Raw genomic sequence first — 21932 nt, forward strand, 5'->3', positions numbered from 1 at the left:
GTTTCCAATATTAAATTCCCTTTTTACGACCCTGTAATCCAGGGGTCTCCAAACTTGGCAACTTTAAGACTTATGGACTTCAACTCCCAGAATTATGATAGTTGAAGTCCACAAGGCTTAAAGTTGCCAAGTTTGGAGACCTCTGCTGTAATCCCTTAATGTGGGATAGAGTCGGGGCAAATGGATGGAGTTGAGGCATTTACTGGCTGGATGCCCTTCCTGACACCACACGGAGTTCACAGCAGATATTTTTTCTTTCCACCCTACAATGTATCTACCTAGAATTGAACTCTCAACTTTCTGAGTGGGAGGCAACCATATTCACCACTAGGCCACCAAGCCATTCTTCCAGCATGTTGCTCATATAGTTTCCAATATTAATATTGTAAAATATAACCTACATATAAAAGCACAATATAACATATACTCTGTTTCACATTCTTTTGCTTTTTTAAAAAAAAGGATTTAAAAATAACATGTTTTTTTTTCTGACCTTTGACATTGCTTAGAAAATCCATTGGCTTTAATTGGTCCTGTCCAAATTATATTCTCTTTTTCTCTCTCTTGATTTGGAGAAATCCAGAGGCTGGATATGACCCCCAATGAATAGAATACTTTATAGAATAGAATACTTTATTGGCCAAGTGTGATTGGACACACAAGGAATTTGTCTTGGTGTAAATACTCTCAGTATACATAAAGAGAAGGTACATTCATTAAGAATCAAGAATCATAACGTACAACACTTAATGATAGTCATTGGGTACAATAAGCAATCAAATCATACTAGGAAAACAGTCAATATAAATTGTAAGGATACAAGTGACAAAGTTACAGTCATACAGTCACAAGTGGGAAGGGATAGGTGATAAGGAGTGATGAGAAGATTAACAGTAATAGTAGTGCAGACTTTGTAAATAGTTGGACAGTGTTGTGGGAATTATTTGTTTAGCAGAGTGATGGCATTTGGGGAAAAACTATCCTTGTGTCTAGTTGTTCTGGTGTGCAGTGCTCTAGAATGTCGTTTTGAGGGAAGGAGTTGAAACAGTTTATGTCCGGGATGTGAGGGGTCTGTAAATATTTATTTACAGAATAAAATAAATATGAGAAAATTGCAGGTCTCGGGCTTCTGTAGCTTGCTTGTTCCTGCTTAAGAAAAATAAAAGAAATTGCTAGTGAGTAAGCTACAAGGAGAAGAAAGACATCAGCAGTACAAGCAGAGGAGAAGAATAATGTATTATTTTTTATTAATATGTAATGTTTACCTATTTCACTTTTTACAGTGGATTTCACTTGAAATTCTCCTGGTGGCTTCCAGGGGTTTGTTGAAGAAAATGAAAAGCATCTGTCTTCCATTGCAGAAACCACCATTGTGACAAGACCCAAGAATTCCAGGGACTGAGGGAATAGAAAACAAAAAGGAAAAATCCCAAAGGGCCTCATGTTGTTGACAGGTCTTGAGGGAAGCATCGTTACTCTGAAAAATCCTAATGATTTTTGCAATCCCAAATAAGCTTGAAATGTTATGCAAACAACAGGAAGCCATTACCATAGCTACTTGGGTAAAATATGATGAACAAGATGAAGATCGTTCTAAATTAGGATCGGTCACTTGACCTCATTTATATAACTGGTGGAACTCTGAGGTTCAACCATAGAGGTGAAGGAATTGGGTATGTCTAGCCTAATGGAAAAAAGGACTGCTGGTGACATGGTAGCACTGCTCTAATAGTTGAGGGGCTCCTACAAAGACAAGGGGGTCAAACTATTTTCCAAAGCACCAACAGGCAAGACAAGAAACAATGACTGGAAACTAACCAAGGAGAAAAGCAACCTAGAACTTCCTAATGGTGAGAGCAATTAACCTATGGAATGACTTGCTTTCAGAAGTTTTGGGCACTCCACCACTGAAGGTTTTCAAAAAGAGACTGGACAACCACTTGTCTGAAATGATATAGGGTTTCCTGCTTGCGTAGGGGGGTTGGACTAGAAGATCTTCGAGGTCCCTTCCAACTCTGTTATTTATTCTATGTTCCAATTCTATCAAATCTCTGCCAGTTGGAATGGAAGTTACAACATTCGTGCATGCTCTGTTACACTTAACTCACAATACCAAATCTCTCATATAACTAAATGGACAGAAGTACACTCTTGTTATGCAGCCAATTTTTGCTTTTCCCCAAAAGTATCCATTCATCATAAAAGCTCCCATTTTATCCACTACACTTCTCCCCTCATGAACATTTTTCCATCCATTATCCTATTTTTCTAGCAAGGTACACCAATTGATCTACTTGCTCTGTTTGAGACATTTTGTCCCATAGAATCTATTTTACAGTTACAGATTTTTTTTAGTTGCAGACATGGTTTAATCCTATCACACATCACTTTGACAGCATTCAACAATCAATCATCAACTTCATATTCATGCAAAAATTTCTTTAGTAGAATTCGTTCATGTTTTCTCTAAATCAAATTTAAATCTATGCAAGCATTGGAAGAATAAGATATAAAGATGAATTGGTTTTCATATGGACAAATACAATCTAGATTTGACAAAGATCTTAAAACAGAAGGTTTCTATGACAAGTTGACTGATTTAGATAAAATTTTGACAGGTACTGATGAAAAGGTCATTAAAAAACTTTATGGACATTTACTAGAGTTTAAATTAGAGGAAGAGCAAGTTAAAGAAATGATGATTGCGTGGGGGAAAATTTTGGATATGAGATTGACTTAGAGAAATAGCAAAGATTGTGGTCTCAAAATTATAAAATGACAATGTCAACTGCTTATAAAGAAAATTTGTACAAGGTGTTTTATAGGTGGCACTACCCCCGACGAGAATTGTGAGAATGTTTAAGAACAAATCGGATAAATGTTGGAAATGTCATCAGATACCTGGTTCATATTACCATATGTGGTGGACATGCTTGGATGCAAAAAGATATTGGACGAAAATCCACATATGGCTGGAAAAAATAATAAAACAACACATAGACTTTAAACCAGATATATTTTTATTGGGAATTATACCGGAAATATATAATAAAGAATTGAAATATTTGATTGTAAATGTCTTAACAGCAGCTAGAATTGTATTTGCTAAGAATTGGAAAAATGAAAAAATACCCATGTAGGAGGAAGTTATTAAGAAAATTATGGATTGTGCTGAAATGAGTAAATTGACATTTGAAATTAGAGAACAAGAACATAAACAATTCTATAAGATATGGGATTTATTTTATCAATGGTTAGACCAAAAGACATGGTAATGAAATATACTAGGAAATTTCATAATATAAGACTAGTAGAATGATATAGAATATAATATAAAAATATATAACCATTGGATGAATGCATAATATAAATTCATATAAAATTTAGAATATTTTGTATAAAATTATGGAATAATAGTTTAGTCAAATGAACGATTAATAATTGATAATGTATAAATATATGCTGGATTGATAATGTGAGAATCTATACAATTTGTAAGGGAGGACTAGGAAAGGATAGCACAAAAGATTTGTAACCAACTGACACATTGTACGTATATAACTGGAAGATGGTTTTATGTTTTTTATGTTTTGTTTGTGTTTGTTTGTTTCAAAAATTTAAAAAAAATTATATATATAAAAAGAAAACATTGCACACACCTCTGTCCCACCTCTTTCCTCATCAGGGATGTAAGAACCGTGACGGCGCAGTGGTTAGAATGCAGTATTGCAGGCTAATTCTGCCAACTGCTAGCAGTTCGATGCTCACCAGGCTCAAGGTTGACTCAGCCTTTCATCCTTCCAAAATGGGTAAAATGAGGACCAAGATTGTTGGGGCAATAGGCTGACTCTGTAAACCGCTTTGAGAGGGCTGTAAAGCACTATAAAGCGGTGTATAAGTCTAAGTGCTATTGCTACTGCGGCTGGATTTAAACACTGTCCAAAGCCACCTCGCTTAAGAAAGTTCAGCCTTTGTTTCTCTATTGCTGGCAAGTTCACCCTCCTCCTTTGCTTCTGTTTAACCCAACAATGTGTAGCAAATCCACTACAGCATTCTTGACAATGACTCAGTCAAGTTGCAACTTGCTGAATACAGATGACAATATGAGACACTGAAATGGCATTTTCCATTGCAAAAATAAAAGAAAGCAAACTGTCAAGGAACTGTTATTTGTACAAGCTTCTGGTTTGTCCAGGCACAAACATTTTCAGGCCTTTGTGACAGCAATGTATGACTAATAGACTCAGTCCTTTAACTGATTCACTATGAGCAAATCAGCTCTTTTATAATCATTTCCAGCTATGTTAGGTGACTCAGATATACCCAATCGACACCATCTGTTTTCCAGAACAAGAGAGAGAGAAAGAGAGAAGAAGAAGAAGAAGAAGAAGAAGAAGAAGAAGAAGAAGAAGAAGAAGAAGAAGAAGAAGAAGAAGAAGAAGAAGAAGAAGAAGAAGAAGAAGAAGAAGAAGAAGAAGAAGAAGAAGAAGAAGAAGAAGAAGGAAGGAAGGAAGGAAGGAAGGAAGGAAGGAAGGAAGGAAGGAAGGAAGGAAGGAAGGAAGGAAGGAAAGAAAGAAAGAAAGAAAGAAAGAAAGAAAGAAAGAAAGAAAGAAAGAAAGAAAGAAAGAAAGAAAGAAAGAAAGAAAGAAAGGACAGTTGATAATCAAAAACTTACACTGAAAGATGTTGTCATGGACTCAAAAGAAAGACTTTATTTATTCCCTCTGGACTATAAATTTACTATGAAATTCCTCCAGTCGCTAAAATCTTGCGGTGCTCTAATTCACGGCATGCTTTTAAGCAGCATTTTGTGAGGTTGGGGTTGTTCTTGAATTTTTATTATAATTTGGTGAGCCACCAACGGGTACAGAGGTGGTATTCAGCAGGTTCTGACCAGTTCTAGAGAACCGGTAGCGGAAATTTTGAGTAGTTCGGAGAATTGGCAAATACCGCCTCTGACTGGCCCCACCCCCATCTGTTCTCTGCTTCCCGAGTCCCAGCTGATCGGCTGGATCTTCTTTGGTTGCCCTGCACAGGAGAACGGAGCTGGAAAGCAGGTTAGTGGGGTGGGGAGGGAATGGGGATTTTGCAGTAACCTTCCCCAGGAGTGGGGAGGGAATGGAGATTTTACAATATCCTTCCCCTGCCACGCCCACCAAGCCATGTCACGTCCACCAAGCCACGCCCACAGAACCAATAGTAAAAATGTTTGAATCCCACCACTGACAGGTACATTTTGTTAATGAAGGACCTTCAGCCAGCCACAATTTCAACAAGGTTGGAGTCATTAAGTGAAAAAAAAAGAACACACTCCTGCAGATTCTGTTCTCCAGCCAGGGAGGCACTGAGTCATGGATAAAATTCAGGTAGACAAACTCAAGCTGCCCGATGCACAAATAAAATTCAGATCTGAAGCTGGTTGCTAATCGGTTGCTGGTTTCTATTCCTGGTGGTCTTATATTATAACACTTTCCTGAAATGTGACATGCACACAGAAGATGTCCTATGTTTCGATATGGCGGGGATAAACAAAATAAAACATAGGTGGAGAAATAAATAGCTCCAACAACCATTAAAGTTTGAAATCTAAGATTTTGTGTTTACATATACACATTCTGATGCACAAACTCCTTCTATCAAACAGGATACTTCCAGTGTCTAACCTCCTGCTCGAATAGGAGTTCCTATACCATTTCAGACAAGTGACTGTCCAGTCTCTTCTTAAAAACCTCCAGTGATGATGCACCCACAACTTCTGAAGGCCAGCTGTTCCACTGGTTAATTGTCCTCCCTATTAGGAAGTTTCTCCTTAATTCAGGTTGCTTCTCTCTTTGATTAGTTTCCATCCATTGTTTCTTGCCTTGCCTTGCCTTCTGGTGCTTTGGAGAATAGGTTGACTCCTCTTTCTTTGTGGCAATCCTCAAATACTCACAGAGTAAGCTCACAGAAGCTTATGCCTTTTCATAAAATTTGTTTAGAAAAGGTGCTGCCAGATTCCTGATTTTTGTGTGTGGCTATGAGCCAACACAACTGCCTTTCGAAAATGAATACATGGGAGCAATCCAACTTAGATCCAGTAATTGTACACATTTTATTCCACTATCAGATTAGATTACAGATTAACAGAGTTGGAAGGGACCTTGTAGGTCATCTAGTCCAATTCCCCCCCCACCCAAGCGGGAGACCCTACATCATTTCTGACCGATGGCAGTCCAGTCTCTTCTTGAAAGCCTCCAGTGATGAAGCTCCCACAACTTCTGAAGGGAACTTCTGTTCCATTATTTGATTGTTCTCACTGTCAGAAAGTTTCTCCTTATTTCCAGGTCTCCTTGTTCAGTTTCCACCCATTATTCCTTGTCTGGCCTACAAGCACTTTAGAAAATAGCTTGACCCCCTCCTCCTCTCTGTGGCAGCCCCTCAAATATTGGAAGACTGCTATCGTGTCTTCTCTGGTCCTTCTCTTCACTAGACTAGCCATGTCCAGTTCCTGTAACCGTTCATCGTATGTTTTAGCCTCCAGTCCCCTCATCATCCTGGTTGCTCTTCTCTGCACTCTTTCTAGAATCTCAACATATTTTTTTACAGTGTGGCAACCAAAACTGGATGCAGTATTCAAGGTATGCATTCTATAGGTATACATTCTATAGGTATATTCTAGAAGATATCCTCCCTCCCACCCGATCACTTCCACATCAGCTTGCATTAGTTTCTGCCTGTTAGCACAGAACCCAAAGCATCCTCTCTCTTCGGTTAGATAAAATAATGCTTCAGTTTACAAAAACACTTATTTCCGTGTGGGGGTCTGGAGCTTTGCCCTGACGCTCTGCCATGTTCCCAGCAGCGGACAGTCATTTTAAACACAAACTTAATTATATGACAAGGCCCTGGGTGCTCTTCACCCACAAGCTAATTTCTGTTATTCTAATCTTGGTGTGACCTTGCCAAACCTGTTTGATCAGAGATAACAATAGGGTGAGTGCACACGATTCTTCTACTTTCCACTCTCTTTTTTTCTTTTTCTTTTTGCCTTGTTAAGACTCCTGACGGTTGCAAAGCTTCACTTCGAATTCCCTGAATGAACTCTTCTGAATGGCTGGCCCCCTGGTTTCCTGGATAACTGATTTACTATCTTTGCAGGGGGAGATGTCATCGTGCTCCCTTTTCTCTGCTGTGGAAGATCGTTCTTCTAGACCCGCATTTACGTTAACTACAGGAGGTGTCCAGGACTGAAATGAATTTAACCATTGTAGCCAGGTATGCTTCATGCTTTAGTCATTTTGTTGGCATTTTGTTTCTGAGAAGGAAGAAGTTAACGCTATCCTTACCAGAGATTTAGCTTCCCTTCCTTTCCTGGGTTTTCATAAGTGCCACAGCTAAACTAAGTGCTATAAACAGAGGGTCAATTTCTGCTATCATTTTTTAATTAATTCATTTATTTGCTTGATTTGTCAATCGCTTACAAGATAATAGGTATAAGTATAAACATGAGTCAGAATACAGGAAATCGGTACGAATAATTGGGGACAATAGGACAGAGACGGGAGGCACGATGGTGCACTTATGCATGCCCTTTACGGACCTCTTAGGAATGGGGTGAGGTCAATAGTGGATAGTTTGAGGTTAAAGGAATGGGGGTTAGAGGATGTAACAACAGAGTCAGGTAGTGCATTCCAGGCATTGACCACTCTGTTGCTGAAGTCGTACTTTCTTCAATCAAGTTCAGAGTGGTTAACAGTGAGTTTGTATCTGTTGTGTGCTCTTGTATTGTTGTGGTTGAAGCTGAAGTAGTCATTGACTGGTAGGACATTGTAGCAGATAATTTTGCATACTACGCTTAAGTCCAACTGTAGGCAGCGTAGTTCAAGATTATCCAAGTCCAAAATTTCAAGCCTGGTGATATAGGGTATTCTGTTGCGAGCAGAGGAGTGTGGTACTCTTCTCGTGAAATACTTCTGGACTTGCTTAATTGTATTAATGTCCGATATACAGTGCGGATTCCAGACAGATGAGCTGTACTCGAGTATTGGTCTAGCACAGGTTTAGTATGCCCCAGTTAGCAATTCAATATTACCAGAGGAAAAGCTTCGTAAGATTAGATTTACAACTCTTAATGCCTTTTTGGCAATGCTGTTGCAGTGAGCTCTAGTGCTTAGATCATTAGATATGAATACTCCAAGGTCCTTGACAGAGTAAGGGTCATCAACAAGATCATATCCACCTAGTTTGTATTTGGTGTACTGATTTTTTTTTTACCAATGTGTAGGACAGAGCATTTGTTGGTCGAGATTTGGAGTTGCCAAATGTTTGACCATTCAGACATATAATCAAGGTCACTTTGAAGAACAATAGCATTGTTGGTGGTGTTGAATAGTTTATACATCATCCATGGAGACAACAACATATTTCCAGTATATTTGTTTGTTTCTTTATGTGTTAGATCAACACCCTCCTTCTTTATTCCAAAAGATCAAAGTACTAGATGGGGTTTCTCCAAACGGTTCTCCAAGAGTCTGAGAATGGATTTGAATATGAATTTTAATCTTAACTCGGAGTCTCCTTGGGCTCAATCCAACCCAATTGCTACATCGTGCTGGTTTTTAAAGGGGCTCTAAAATAGTGCAACCTGCCAAACTATTGTAGTGTTGGCAGATTGTGAGAGAGTTAAGGGTTTCATGTGAGATTGTGTAGTTTGCATTTGGGCATCCTTGTGCAAGATCTAACCGGAATGGAATGGCTAGATGGAAATGACTCGGATATACTCCTCACACAACCACCGAGGGCCCCATTGTGTTCTTACCAAGCATAACATGGATGAAAGAGTGGATTGTATTGAGGAATACAAGGTTATTGACATTGGAGGGGCATGATTTACAATTGGGTTGGCATGCCTTTTTATGGTATGGGAAAAGTAAGATACATGGTTACTTTCAAAGACACTATGTTAGAAATCTCGAGAGAGAGAGAGAGGGAAAGGGAGAGAGAGAGAGAGAGAGAGAGAGAGAGAGGGCGGGGTAAAGAAAATCTTATAAGAATTTGCAATATTCATTCATTCATTCAAAATTCATTCATTCATAGATTCATTATTCATACAATCAGTGGCTCTTATATAATCAGCATTGAGCACTCATAACTGCACTGCATAGTACAGGTGGTCCTTGACTTACGACCACAACCGAGCCCAAAATTTCTGTTACTAAGTGAGACATTTTTGAAGTGCATTTGGCTCCATTTTACGACTTTTCTTGCCACAGTTGTTAAGTGAATGACTGCAGTTGGTTAAGTTAGAAACAAGGTTGTTCAATTAATCTGGCTTCCCAGTTGACTCCTGCTTGTCAAAAGATCGCAAAAGGGGATCACAGGACCCCCGAGGAACACGGCAACCATCATAAATACAAGTCAGTTGTCCAGCATCCGCATTTTGATCATGCGACCATGGGGATGCTGCAACGGTCGTAAGCGTGCAAAACGGTCACAAGTCACTTTTTTCAGGGCCGTTGTAATTTTAAACGGTCACTAAATGAACTGCTGTTAAGTCGAGGACTAGCTGTAAAGGTGAATGTATGAATCACTGCCTCCTTATCTGTGCAATGCATTCATGTATGCACACTCCTTTGCAGCTTGCCTGAACATGATGGCTTGGCTTGCTCCCAGTTAATTTGGGAAGAACATGCTGGAAAACTGGTTCTGAAAACCAGTTGGCTGAATTTTTCCAAAGCTATATTACGTGATTGTTGTGCTTTTTCATTATTTGCAATAGGTTGACTCCTCAGCCTTCCGAGGTCAGTAAAATGAGGACCCAGATGTTTGGGGGCAATAGGCTGACTCTGTAAACCACTTAAAGAGGGCTGTAAAGCACTGTGAAGTGGTATATACTGTGAAGTGGTATATATTGTTTTCCCCAAAATAAGACCCTAGTGTGTGTGTGTGTGTGTGTGTGTGTGTGTGTGTGTGTGTGTATGCCACCAAAAAAGGCACCAGGTCTTATTTTCGGGGGATGTCATTTACTGACTAACCTCACTTGCACAGGTCACCCCTGGCCTCCTTTTCACTGTCAAAAGCCTTCAGGAACTTCTTCTACGGCCGGCAAAGCTTTCCTGAAGGCTTCTGCAGCAGATAACAGAACTCTGGATTGATCCAGAGTTTTGTAATCAGCTACAGAGGCCTTCAGGAAAGCCTTGCCAGCTACAGAAGAAATGGGCCAGCGAGGCAGGTGTTGGGTTGTGCGACAGTTGGCTACAACTGTCCAAAGTTAAGTAGTAGGGCAGCTCCACCCCCCAATTTCCCACCCTAGCTTAATTTTTACCTGGAGTGGTAGGGATCTTAATTAGAGCTTATTTTGGGGGGTAGGGCTTATATTGGGCACACATATAAAAATCAAGCTAGGACTTACTTTCAGGGTAGGTCATATTTTGGGGAAAACAGGGTAAATCTAAGTGCTATTGCTATTGCTACAATGTTGTGTTAAACCCTTGCTAGTTGACCTTGGTGGCTCACCAAGCCTATGTCATCTATCTGGGATGCATCCAATGTTTGTATTTGTCACCCTGTTGTGCCATATCCCACCCCGATTCTAATCATGCAGCTCCTGTTCCATTTTGGAATTCAAATCTCCCGAATGGGTGTTAATGTGAAAATAGTCCAGTTTCTTCCTTTTAGTTCCTCCCTTGGGTGTAAAATTCAATGTCTGTTACTTCCTTTAAGCAATGGGGGCATAGAGCGACTCAGGCTAAGATGAATGTGTCTTTCTGTGTCCCAACCCAATGGCTATAAACACTGGATTTAGGAAATAAACTTAATCCACAAATCCCCGCCTCAAATAATGGCACGTGTTCCGTTTTTAAAAATTTCTTTACAGCTGTCAACATGTAGAGTTGATTTATGTTAGGCTGCCAGCCTTCCTCTTGACATGGTGCAATTATCTTTTGCAGTGTTACATTAAATGAGAGGCTGGAAACTTAGGGAATAAAAGTATGCCAACTCACTTAATCTATTTATAACAGGTGTTGTAGTTACTCACTTGGTAGCAAAAGATAGACGCAGAAATAATTATTATGGAAAATAAAGTGGGGTCAAAACTGTCTGGTACATTATGAGAACAACAGAAGTTTCCATTTGAAAGAAAACATTATGGTAAAAGATAAAGGTTCCCCTTGCACATACGTGCTAGTCGTTTCTGGCTCTAGGGGGTGGTGCTCATCTCCGTTACAAAGCCGAAGAGCCAGAGCTGTCCGAAGACGTCTCCGTGGTCATGTGGCTGGCATGACTAAATGCCGAAGGTGCACGGAACACTGTTACCTTCCCACCAAACTGGTCCCTATTTTTCTACTTGCTTTTTTTTACATGCTGTCGAACTGCTAGGTTGGCAGAAGCTGGGACAAGGAACGGGAGCTCACTCTGTTACATAGTGCTCGGGATTCGAACTGTCGAACTGCCGACCTTTCTGAGCAACAAGCTCAGCATCTTAGCCATTAAGCCACCGCATCCCTGTAATAAAACATTACACGTATCGTAATTTGTGTGACAATTCAGATCTCCAATAGCTTTCAATGCACCACAACAGGGAAATGAGGTTTCAGGTCTGAGTTAAAAGAGAGCCAAGATAAGTTAGTGGTAAAGGAACTGGAGTTGGAGTAGGGAAACTCCATTGCAAAGCCAACCTGAAAATTTACTAGGTGTTAACCCCACCCTATCACACAGAATTGTGCTGATGTAGCAAAACAATTGTATAGGAGAGCATTCTGGTCTCAGCTCCAAGCTTGGGCATTTGGTTGCAAACATTTCATCACCATCGTCAGTGTGCTTTGAAGTGTCTTCGCCTGTCAGAGCACTGGGCTTGAAGTACCTTTTTATGTATTTAGTACAGAGGAGTTATTGAGTCTGTCATCTGCACCTCTATAATTGTATGGTTTGGTTCTGCAACCCCACAAGACAGACACAGACTTCAGAAGATAATTAGGACTGCAGAAAAAACAATGGCTACCAACCTGCCTTCCATGGAGGACCTGTATACTGCAGGAGTCAAAAAGAGGGCTGTGAAAATATCTACAGACCCCTCACACCCTGGATATAAACTATTTCAACCCCTACCCTCAAAACGACGCTATAGCTCCCTGCACACCAGAACAATTAGACACAAGGACAGTTTTTCCCGAAAGCCATCACTCTGCTAAACAAATAATTCTCTCAACACTGTCCAACTGTTTACAAAGTCTGCACTACTATTACTATTAATCTTCTCATCACTCCTAATCACCCATCACCTCCCACTTGTGACTGTATGACTGTAACTTTGTTGTTTGTATCCTTATGATTTATATTGACTGTTTCCTAGTATGATTTGATTGCTTATTGTACCTATGACTATCATTAAGTGTTGTACCTGATGATTCTTGACTCTTGACGAATGTATCTTTTCTTTTATGGACACTGAGAGTATTTACACCAAGACAAATTCCTTGTGTGTCCAGTCACACTTGGCCAATAAAAAATTCTATTCTATTCTATTCTATTCTATTCTATTCTATTCTATTCTATTCTATTCTATTCTATTCTATTCTATGTGATGCAAATTCATGCGGATGTTGTTCGCTCAGCTACTTCTGAGTCATGGCATGACTTTGAACTATTTGACTGGCTGGCCGTTGTTACGCCACCTTTGGTTTGAAATACCACCTGTGAGATGTAAATTAGTGTTGTTTGTTTGGATCCTTCTGAGTCATGGTCTGGTTTCGGCCTGTTTGAACAGCTGGCTGCTGTTCCTAAGACGAGGTCCAATTTCTTGTGAGCTGATGGGTTGTGATTTTTGTTGTTGCGTAGATGGGTGTCTGTTTGTTTGTTTTAAAAGCTATCTTCAGGATCCTGGTTGATACAGTCCTTTCATTCTCAGCAATTGGTAGACTGCATTGATGTCAACATGTCTGATTATTGACTTATTGGCGGAAAACCCAGGTTTTGAGGAATTCTCTTTCTCTCCTTGATTTCACCTGGGTTACAACGGGGCCATCCTGGTCTACCCAGTACAAAGAGGAAAGATCAAGCTAGGATAGCTTTGGACCGGTCTCCCCAAAGTGAAGAGGAAACATGCTGACAGTTTGGGGAGTGGTGTCAAGTTGGCCACACCCACCCAGTGACCATGCCCACTCAGTTGGCCACACCCATCTGGCCCCCCGAGGTCAATCACAGCCCTGAAGAGGTCCTCAATGAAATTGAGTTTGACACCCCTGGATTAAAGTATCTAAGATGGCCAGGGATTGATTCCAGGGATGCATGATATTTATTTGATTTATTGAATTTGTCACTATACTTAAGGAAGGACACAGAATGCAAGAATGGCTAATATATTAATACAAATACCTAGCCATCATGCAGTTGGAAGAATTATCCTTCTGGGTTCGGTTCCAAGTGGGGAAAAAGACACTGGAAACATGGAGGCTGTTTGGAAAGATGGTTTAATGGTGGCGAGGACCACATGGCTTGCAGCTCCAAAGTGAAAAGGACGATCACATGCTTCAAGATGTTGTGTGAAGGAAAAGAAGGGCTGAGATGCTGAGAGTGCCTGGGTTTTATGCCCTCTATTGGGATTTGAATTTGAGCTTGTATTCTGATGGGTTGTCAGACTCCCATGAGGCCATGCAGGGGCAACTCTGTAGGCTGTCCTGAATCCCAGGCTTGTTTGAGCCTTGCTGGATGATGTTGTAATTAAAGGGCTTTGGACAATTCCTATTATAGCTCTACCAGGAGTAGATCTTTGTTATGTAAAATAGACTGGCCCAGACCAGATTAATGGTACATTAGCAAAGGTAGGGGGGCTGAGTTTCTGCCTCTGAGTTTCTACTTTTCTTTTGAGGGGAAATATTCTGTCTTTTTAGTATATCCTAAAATATTTCATTTTCCTAGGAGAGGGATGGGTTTGAACTTCCAACAATTCTAATATAAATACTAATATTAATACCCAGCCATCAGGGTGTACACAGAGGCTCATGATGTCTTGTTGAACAGCAATTCAAGTCTATGGAAGGGGCCAACAAGTCCATTGACTTATGCCAGGATTTCCCAGTGCTGTGTTTTCAGCATGTGCTGGGTCCATCAACTCCACTCTGCCTAAGGGGAGAGCATGACAGGAGTTAATAGTCTAACCATCAGGAACACATTAGTGTAAGGTTGCTTTATCCCATATCTTACCCCCTGTACAATGTCATCAGCTTTGCATAGTCATCTGTGTTGGGCATAGTGCTGGTTAATCAGTCCCAGGCTTTGAATTTACTCAGATTCAAACAAATTGCTTTCTCAGAAGGCCATTTGAGGCAAGACAGATATCATTCAGTTGTAACTGGCAAGAAAATAGAATAGAATAGAATAGAATAGAATAGAATAGAATAGAATAGAATAGAATAGAATAGAATAGAATAGAATAGAATAGAGTAGGGTAGGTAGGGTAGGGTAGGGTAGGGTAGGGTAGGGTAGGGTAGGGTAGGGTAGGGTAGGGTAGGGTAGGGTAGGGTAGGGTAGAGTAGAGTAGAGTAGAGTAGAGTAGAATAAAGTAGAGTAGAGTAGGATAGAATAGAATGGAACAGAGTAGAATGGAATAGAATAGAATAGAATAGAATAGAATAGAATAGAATAGAATAGAATAGAATAGAATAGAATAGAATAGAATAGAATAGAATAGAATAGAATAGAATGGAGCGGAGCGGAGCGGAGCGGAGCGGAACGGAACGGAACGGAACAGAACAGAACAGAACAGAACAGAATAGAATAGAAGTAGGATAGAGTAGAGTAGAGTAGAGTAGAGTAGAGTAGAGTAGAGTAGAGTAGAGTAGAGTAGAGTAGAGTAGAGTAGAGTAGAGTAGAGTAGAGTAGAGTATTCTTTATTGGCCAAGTGTGATTGGGCACACAAGAAATTTGTCTCTGACGCATAAGATGTCAATGTATATACAAACAACCAAGTAATGTAATCATAAGATACCAATAGGAGAAGGTAGTAGGAAAGATGAGATGGATAATAGTAATGTAGCCCTACTTCATGGGTAAATATCCTTAGACATAAGACCATGCTGTGGGAATTAAGCGTTCAGCAAAAGTGATGGCACGACGGAAAACCCTATTTCTGTATCTAACTGCTTTGGCATGCAATGCTCTATAGTAGCATTCTGAGTGCAGGAGATGAAACAGTTTTTATAACCAGGATGTGAGGAAGTCTGTAGATATTTTCTCAGCTATTATAATGAGATATTTTCTCATTATATTGTAGGATTACAATATGATGTTTGTCTTCAAAAGAGGATGAAAAACAGACAGAGGATGAGTTGTTTTCCCAACTAAAAAGCTTTGCTTCCAAGATTTTGATCCCGCCCAGTGACTATAGCTGTGTGCTGTTGTCTTGGTGGGATGTTATAACAATATTCCAGCAGAAATGTTTCAAGTTTCTGTACTTTTTGCTTTATGAGTTCCTGCCCATGGCAAGGCTTAGGATCCAGAGCAAAACAAACTCTCTTGTGTAGCACTTTGATTGAAAGATTAACAACTGGCTTTGGCTGAACAGTTGTAGAACTGGAGGAAAATTCCATACATTTTCTCCAAGGCATTTTTTTTTTAAAGGAAAGGAAAGAAACATTTTACTTCCAGCTGATTTTTTTCCCCCTTTCCTCCACATCAACTACCTATCGGAAGAATAAGCTACTTTTCCTTTCCAAACACCGTTCACCAGAGTGCTTGATTCCAACTGGCTGGTTAGCAGAGTGTAAAAAAACAATCCCTCTGCCTTTCTGATTCCTAAAATAAAACCATACTTTTAAGCTGGCCTCCAGCCAGATAAACTTTTAAAGGATAGATTGCTCTTAGAAAAGATCCTTGAAAAGTGGAAAGGTTTGCCCCATTAATAAATGCACTTGGGATGCAAAGCCAAGAAAAGTGTTATTCTCTTTTTGTCAAAACGGAGAACATGCATTTTGTCAAATTGCTCATTGTTCACAAGGGGGTTAGTTAGTCTGCTTTCCTCTGTGAATATACAAAAAAAAAAACCTAAGAAAATAAGATGCTGTCTTTCATCAAAGTGTGAAATACAGGATATATCAGTGCTCAGTGTGATTTCTTCTGGTTCTCTGGATGGGAGGAAATTGGTATCATCTTATTTTACCCCCGGATACGAGTTTGGTTATTAGGAACTGGGCCTGGCTAGTCTAGTTAAGAGAAGGACCAGGGGAGACAGGAGAGCAGCCTTCCAATATTTGAGGGGCTGCTACAGAGAGGAGAAGGGGGTCAAGCTATTCTCCAAGGCACCTGAAGGCTAGACAAGAAATAATGGATGGAAGCTGATCAAGGAGAGATTCAACCTGGAAATAAGGATAAATTTCTGAGAACAGTGAGAACAATCAACCAATGGAACGGAAGTTGCCTTCAGAAGTTGTGGGAGCTTCATCACTGGAGGCTTTCAAGAAGAGACCGGGCTGCCTTCTGTCAGAAATGGTGTAGGGTCTCCTGCTTTGGTGGGGTGTTGGACTAGATGACCTACAAGGTCCCTTCCAACTGTTAATCTAATCTAATCCTAATCCTAATCTAATCCTAATCTAATCCTAATCTAATCCTAATCCTAATCTAATTTGCACACAGCTCAATACTGTTTATTTTGTCTCTGGAGATTCTCAGTCATCCCGGTCATGGTTGTTCCAAAACTACTTTTTTCCAAAAGGCAACTGGACTTTGTTTTTCCTCAAAGATGTTTCATTTCTCATCCAAGAAACTGAAGAAGCGGAAGTTGAAGAATAGGAGAAGCGAAACATCTTCAAGGAAAGACAAAATCCAGTTGCCTTTTGAAAAAAATACAGCACCTTTGGGTCAATGCTGGTTAATTTCAAGACGGAGCTTGGTGGGGTCCCTTCTACCTTCTCCCCTGTATCACCATTTGATCTCAAGAGCAGAAGACATCACCAAATGGGTAGTCCTAGTTCCCTGCCATGGGAGTTAGGGCTGATAATCATGAAGTCCTTTTTAAAAAGATCCTTTTAAAAAGAACTGAAGGAAGTTACATGCCATGGGGGGGGGGGGTCTATGGAGATTCTCAGTCCTCCAGATCACGGTTGTCCCAAAGGTCCTTTTTCAAGAGGCAACTGGACTTTCTGGTTTTTCTTTTGAAGATGTTTCGCTTCCCATCCAAGAAGCTTCTTCGATTCTGACAGGATTCCCACCATTCCCCACCATTTAGTGCCACCTGACTTCACCCACATCCAAACAGGGGACGTCTGATCAATGCCATCCTCTCCTCTTACCAGTGGTGGGATTCAAAAAAATTTACTACCGGTTCTGTTCGCTGTGGCTTGTTGGGCATGGCAGGAGAAGGTTACTGCAAAATCCCCATTCCCTCCCCACCCCACTAACCTGCTTTTCAACTCCGTTCTCCTGTTCAGGGCAACAAAAAAAGACCCAGCCAATCAACTGGGAGGCAGAGAATAGATGAGGGTGGGGCCAGTCAGAGGTGGTGTTGCCCAGTTCTCTGAACTACTCAAAATTTCGGCTACCAGTTCTCCAGAACTGCTCAGAACCTGTTGAATACCACCTCTGCTTCTTACCCCAGGCTTATTTCCCACTTTGGGGGGGAAAAAATTAAAAAGCTTGAAAATTCTTCAGTCAACCACACTGTACCTAGAATGGGAATCAGGAAGTGATAAATTAACAAGGACATCTGTTCTTTTTTATTGCATACATATCCTCCCACTATAAGCTCTGCTGAGTTTTGGGAAGAAGAAGAAGAAGACCGAATCTGTGGCTGGACAAATAGCAATAGTACTTAGACTTATATACTGCCTCATAATGCTTTACAGCCCTCTCTGAGCGGTTTACAGAGTCAGCATATTGGCCCCCAACAATCTGGGTCCTCATTTGCAACAGGCACCAAACCTACAGCCTCTAAACCTTCACAGAGGGAGGAATGAAAGAAAATTCAATCTGATCAACAGACCAGAAACAAAAGGTCATATCTTTAACTGGTCTCTTTGTTCAATAATTAGAGACGATCCATTTATTTCCTTTCGGTTGCGCAGTGGTGAGAATGCAGTACTGCAGGCTATTTCTCCTGACTGCCTGTTGCCTGCAATTTGGCAGTTCGAATCTCACCAGGCTCAAGTTTGACTCAGCCTTCCGTCCTTTCGAGGTGGGTAAAATGAGGACCCAGATTGTTGGAGGGGGGGGGGGCAATAGGCTGAGTCTGTAAACTACTTAGGGAGAGCTGTAAAGCCCTGTGAAGCGGTATAATAAATCTAAGTGTTATTGCGATTGCTATAAGTTCTCCCTTTCATCCACTCGTACTGCGACTATCAGCGGACAATATCTTGGAGTTAACCAGAGGTGGGTATTCAGCAGGTTCTGACCAGTTCTGGAGAACCGGTAGTGAAAATTTAGAGTAGTTTGGAGACCCAGCAAATACCACCTCTGACTGGCCCCGCCCCCATCTCTTCTCTGCCTCCTGAGTCCCAGCTGATTGGCTGGATCGTCTTTGGTTTCCCTGCACAGGAGAACGGAGCTGGAAAGCAGGTTAAGTGGGGTGGGGTGGTGAGGGAATGGGGATTTTGCAGTAACCTTCCCCCAGGAGTGGGGTGGGAATGCAGATTTTATAGTATCCTTCCCCTACCACGCCCACCAAGCGATGACCACCAAGCCACGCCCACAGAACCGGTAGTAAAAAATAATTGAATACCACCACTGGAGTTAACCCTGTATTATTTGCTGATTCCGAATCTGGGATTTTCTGTCTTTTCTCTGCAACAACTTATTCTGACCAAGGCTTCCGAGACCATAATTACGCACACGCTTATTTTAAAAACAAGTCTTGTTTTATTACAATGCTGGGAATTATTTTCATTCCCAGGCAGTAATGAATCTCAAACAGTCCCTCAAGATAAGCACCCACCTTTCTTCCCTGTGAAGTGCTGCCAATAAGAGAAGTGTCCAATGAACTAGAAATATAACCAACAAAGAGCTTCAAGAATGAATCTGAACCGCTTCGTCATCTTTGCCTGTCCTTTATACCTTAGGGAAGGGGCAATCACCTCCCAGCCTTACTCCCAAGTCGCCCCTTTAGTCTCAGCTGCTCTTGCCTTCTAGCAGCTCTGTGCACACATGCACTGGGAACAGGCTCCCCTGGTTCCTCTGCCTCGCTGCTGTTAAACTCTGGAGGCTCTGGAGTCAGCACACAATTCCCAGATGGTCCTGGCCCCACCTCTGCATTGGATGCAGGACCCTCATCCGAGTCCTCCCCAGGCTCCTGGACTGGTCTCCTTTCTTCCCCACTGTCCGATTCTGTTGCTGTCTGCACAGGCTGCCGGTGAACCACAACGCAACTCATTTATACTTATTATCTTGTAAACAATTGGCAAATCAAATAAATAAATAAATAAAAATAAATAAACTCTTACCACAGAATTATTGTCTAACAGGATCTAAGCAGGAACTTCCTAAGGATGCTTGTAAATTCTCTGGAATTTTGAAAATAACTTTTGATTCTTTCTACTGCTCCCTCTAGCTTAGTATACAGTATACTTTTTATTCGCTGCAATTTCAGCAGTGCTTGAGGGCCTAACAGGATACCAAGTGTAGATTTAGACTGATAAAAGTGTTTGTTTAATCTTGTTAAATAAGACCCAGTTGGCTGGGTTTACATGACCCAATTTATATGCTACTGCAGTCCTCGGCTTACGACCACAATTGGCCACTTAGCAACATTTCTGTTGCTAAGTGAGGCATTGTTTAAGTGAATTTTGTGACCTTTCTTGCCAGAATTGTGAAGTGAATCATTACAGTTGTTAAGTTAGTAATCCGGTCGTTAAGTGAATCTGGTTTCCCCATTGGCTTTGCTCGTCAGAAGGTCGCAAAAGATGATCACATGACCTTGGGACACAGCAACCATCATAAATATGAACCAATTGCCAAGCATCTTAATTCTGATTACGTGACCATGGCGATGCTTCAACGGTCGTAAGTGTGAAAATTGGTCATAAGTCACTTTTTTCAGCAATGACATAATGTTGAATTGTCAGTAAATGAACTGTTGTAAATTGAGGACTGTATAAACTCATCATCATTATCAGCTGTAGCATCTATTATTCTGATTTTTCTATCCAGGTAGCAGGATTTCTTCTAAGCCAAAACTAGATAAAACTCATTAAATGTCCAGAATAGGAACCTGACATTACTGTAGCCCTAGAGTCCTTAAGATTTAAGGGCTAAAAGCTTCTTCAAGGGCTCACTCGAGTGTGGCCAACTTTTTAAACCTTGTAACTCTTTTCCCTGAATTGGGGGAACTGCCATCCTTGGAAAAGATGCAGCTGCTTTAATGAGTTGGATGTTGAATCCACATCTGTGCGCCACCATCCCAAGCACTTATAGAATAGAATAGAATTCTTTATTGGCCAAGTGTGATTGGACATACAAGGAATTTGTCTTGGTGCAAATGCTCTCAGTGTACATAAAAAAGAACAGATACATTCATCAAGAGTCAAGAATCATCAGGTACAACACTTAATAATAGTCATAGGGTACAATAAGCAATCAAATCATACTGGGAAACAGTCAGTATAAATCATAAGATTACAAGTGACAAAGTTACAGTTATACAGTCACAAGTAGGAGGGGATGGGTGATAAGGAGTGATGAGAAGGTTAATAGTAATAGTAGTCTTTGTAAATAGTTGGACAGTGTTGAGGGAATTATTTGTTTAGCAGAGTGATGAGAAAAAAAACTGTCCTTGTGTCTAGTTGTTCTGGTGTGCAGTGCTCTATAGCGTCGTTTTGAGGGAAGGAGTTGAAACAGTTTATGTCCGGGATGTGAGGGGTCTGTAAATATTTTCATAGCCCTCTTTTTGACTCGTGCAGTATACAGGTCCTCGATGGAAGGCAGGTGGGTAGTAATTGTTTTTTCTGCAGTCCTAATTATTCTCTGAAGTCTGTGTCTGTCCTGTTGGGTTGCAGAACCAAACCAGACAGTTATAGAAGTGCAGATGACAGATTCAATAATTCCTCTGTAGAACTGGATCAGCAGCTCCTTGGGCAGTTTGAGCTTTCTGAGTTGGTGCAGAAAGAACATTCTTTTTTGTGCTTTTTTGATGACATTTTTGATGTTAGGTGTCCATTTTAGGTCATGTGATATAATAGAACCTCAAAATGTGAAGGTCTCTACAGCTGATACTGTGTTGTCTAGTATTGTAAGAGGTGGTTGTATGGGAGGGTTTCTTCTAAAGTCCATCACCATTTCTACAGTTTTGAGTGTGTTCAGTTCCAGATTGTTCCAGTTACACCACAAGGCAAGTTGTACAACCTCCTGTCTGTATGTGGATTCGTCATTGTCTTGAATGAGACCAATCACTATTGTGTCATCTGCAAACTTCAGTATTATGGCCTTCACATCCTAAATCTTGTACGCTTGTAAGGCTTATAGCTAGAATGTGGTGAAATTCATTTTGTCTTCTTCCCATATGGAATAATGAGAAACGTTAATTGTAGCCTATTTAAATAGTTCTTAAACGACTAACTTTTCAGCTGGGGAGGAATGCATGTTCAGTGTTGACGTTTCAGTTAAAAGTCTGCCCTCAAAAAAGAAATACGAGGAACTGTGTATAAACTTTTTTTTAACTTACTGCCTCATAGTAATAGCAAGCCACTAGAGAGACTGTGTGTAATAAGATATTTTAATTCTGAAAGATCTTTGGTAGGCACAGTCTTGGTTATCTTCAGAAGTGAGGCCCTAACCATTAGTCTCCTCAGGAAACAAAACAGATTTCTACTCTCATACAAACAACCAAAGAATGACCAAGAAATGGAAGTTAGCTTTTTACCACATCAGAAACTCTCTATAAAAACAAATATACTTTAGCGACAAGCTCAGCAGAATAAGATGGAAGAACTTGAAATATTATTTTTGGGAATGTGGTATAGATTGACTAAAAA

At 40.6% G+C, this 21932-nt stretch overlaps 1 protein-coding gene across 5 annotated transcripts in view; it reads left to right on the forward strand.

The window, feature by feature from the left end:
• Positions 1-6953: 6953 nt before the first annotated feature.
• Positions 6954-21932, forward strand: part of LNX1 (ligand of numb-protein X 1) — a 163418-nt gene continuing 148439 nt past the window's right edge. For 3 of the 5 annotated variants that reach the window (XM_087963517.1, XM_087963520.1, XM_087963522.1), the window contains exon 1: positions 6965-7254. The gene's annotated coding sequence lies outside the window, so the exon portion shown is untranslated. Of the gene's footprint in view, positions 7255-21932 lie in introns of all 5 variants that reach the window. The other 2 variants (XM_087963521.1, XM_087963518.1) reach the window with 2 other exon arrangements.

The sequence above is a fragment of the Notechis scutatus genome, chromosome 4 (genome assembly GCF_049901735.1).
Source record: "Notechis scutatus isolate UNSWTSFEM ecotype Mainland chromosome 4, rNotScu1.2, whole genome shotgun sequence".
Lineage (NCBI taxonomy): Eukaryota > Metazoa > Chordata > Lepidosauria > Squamata > Elapidae > Notechis > Notechis scutatus.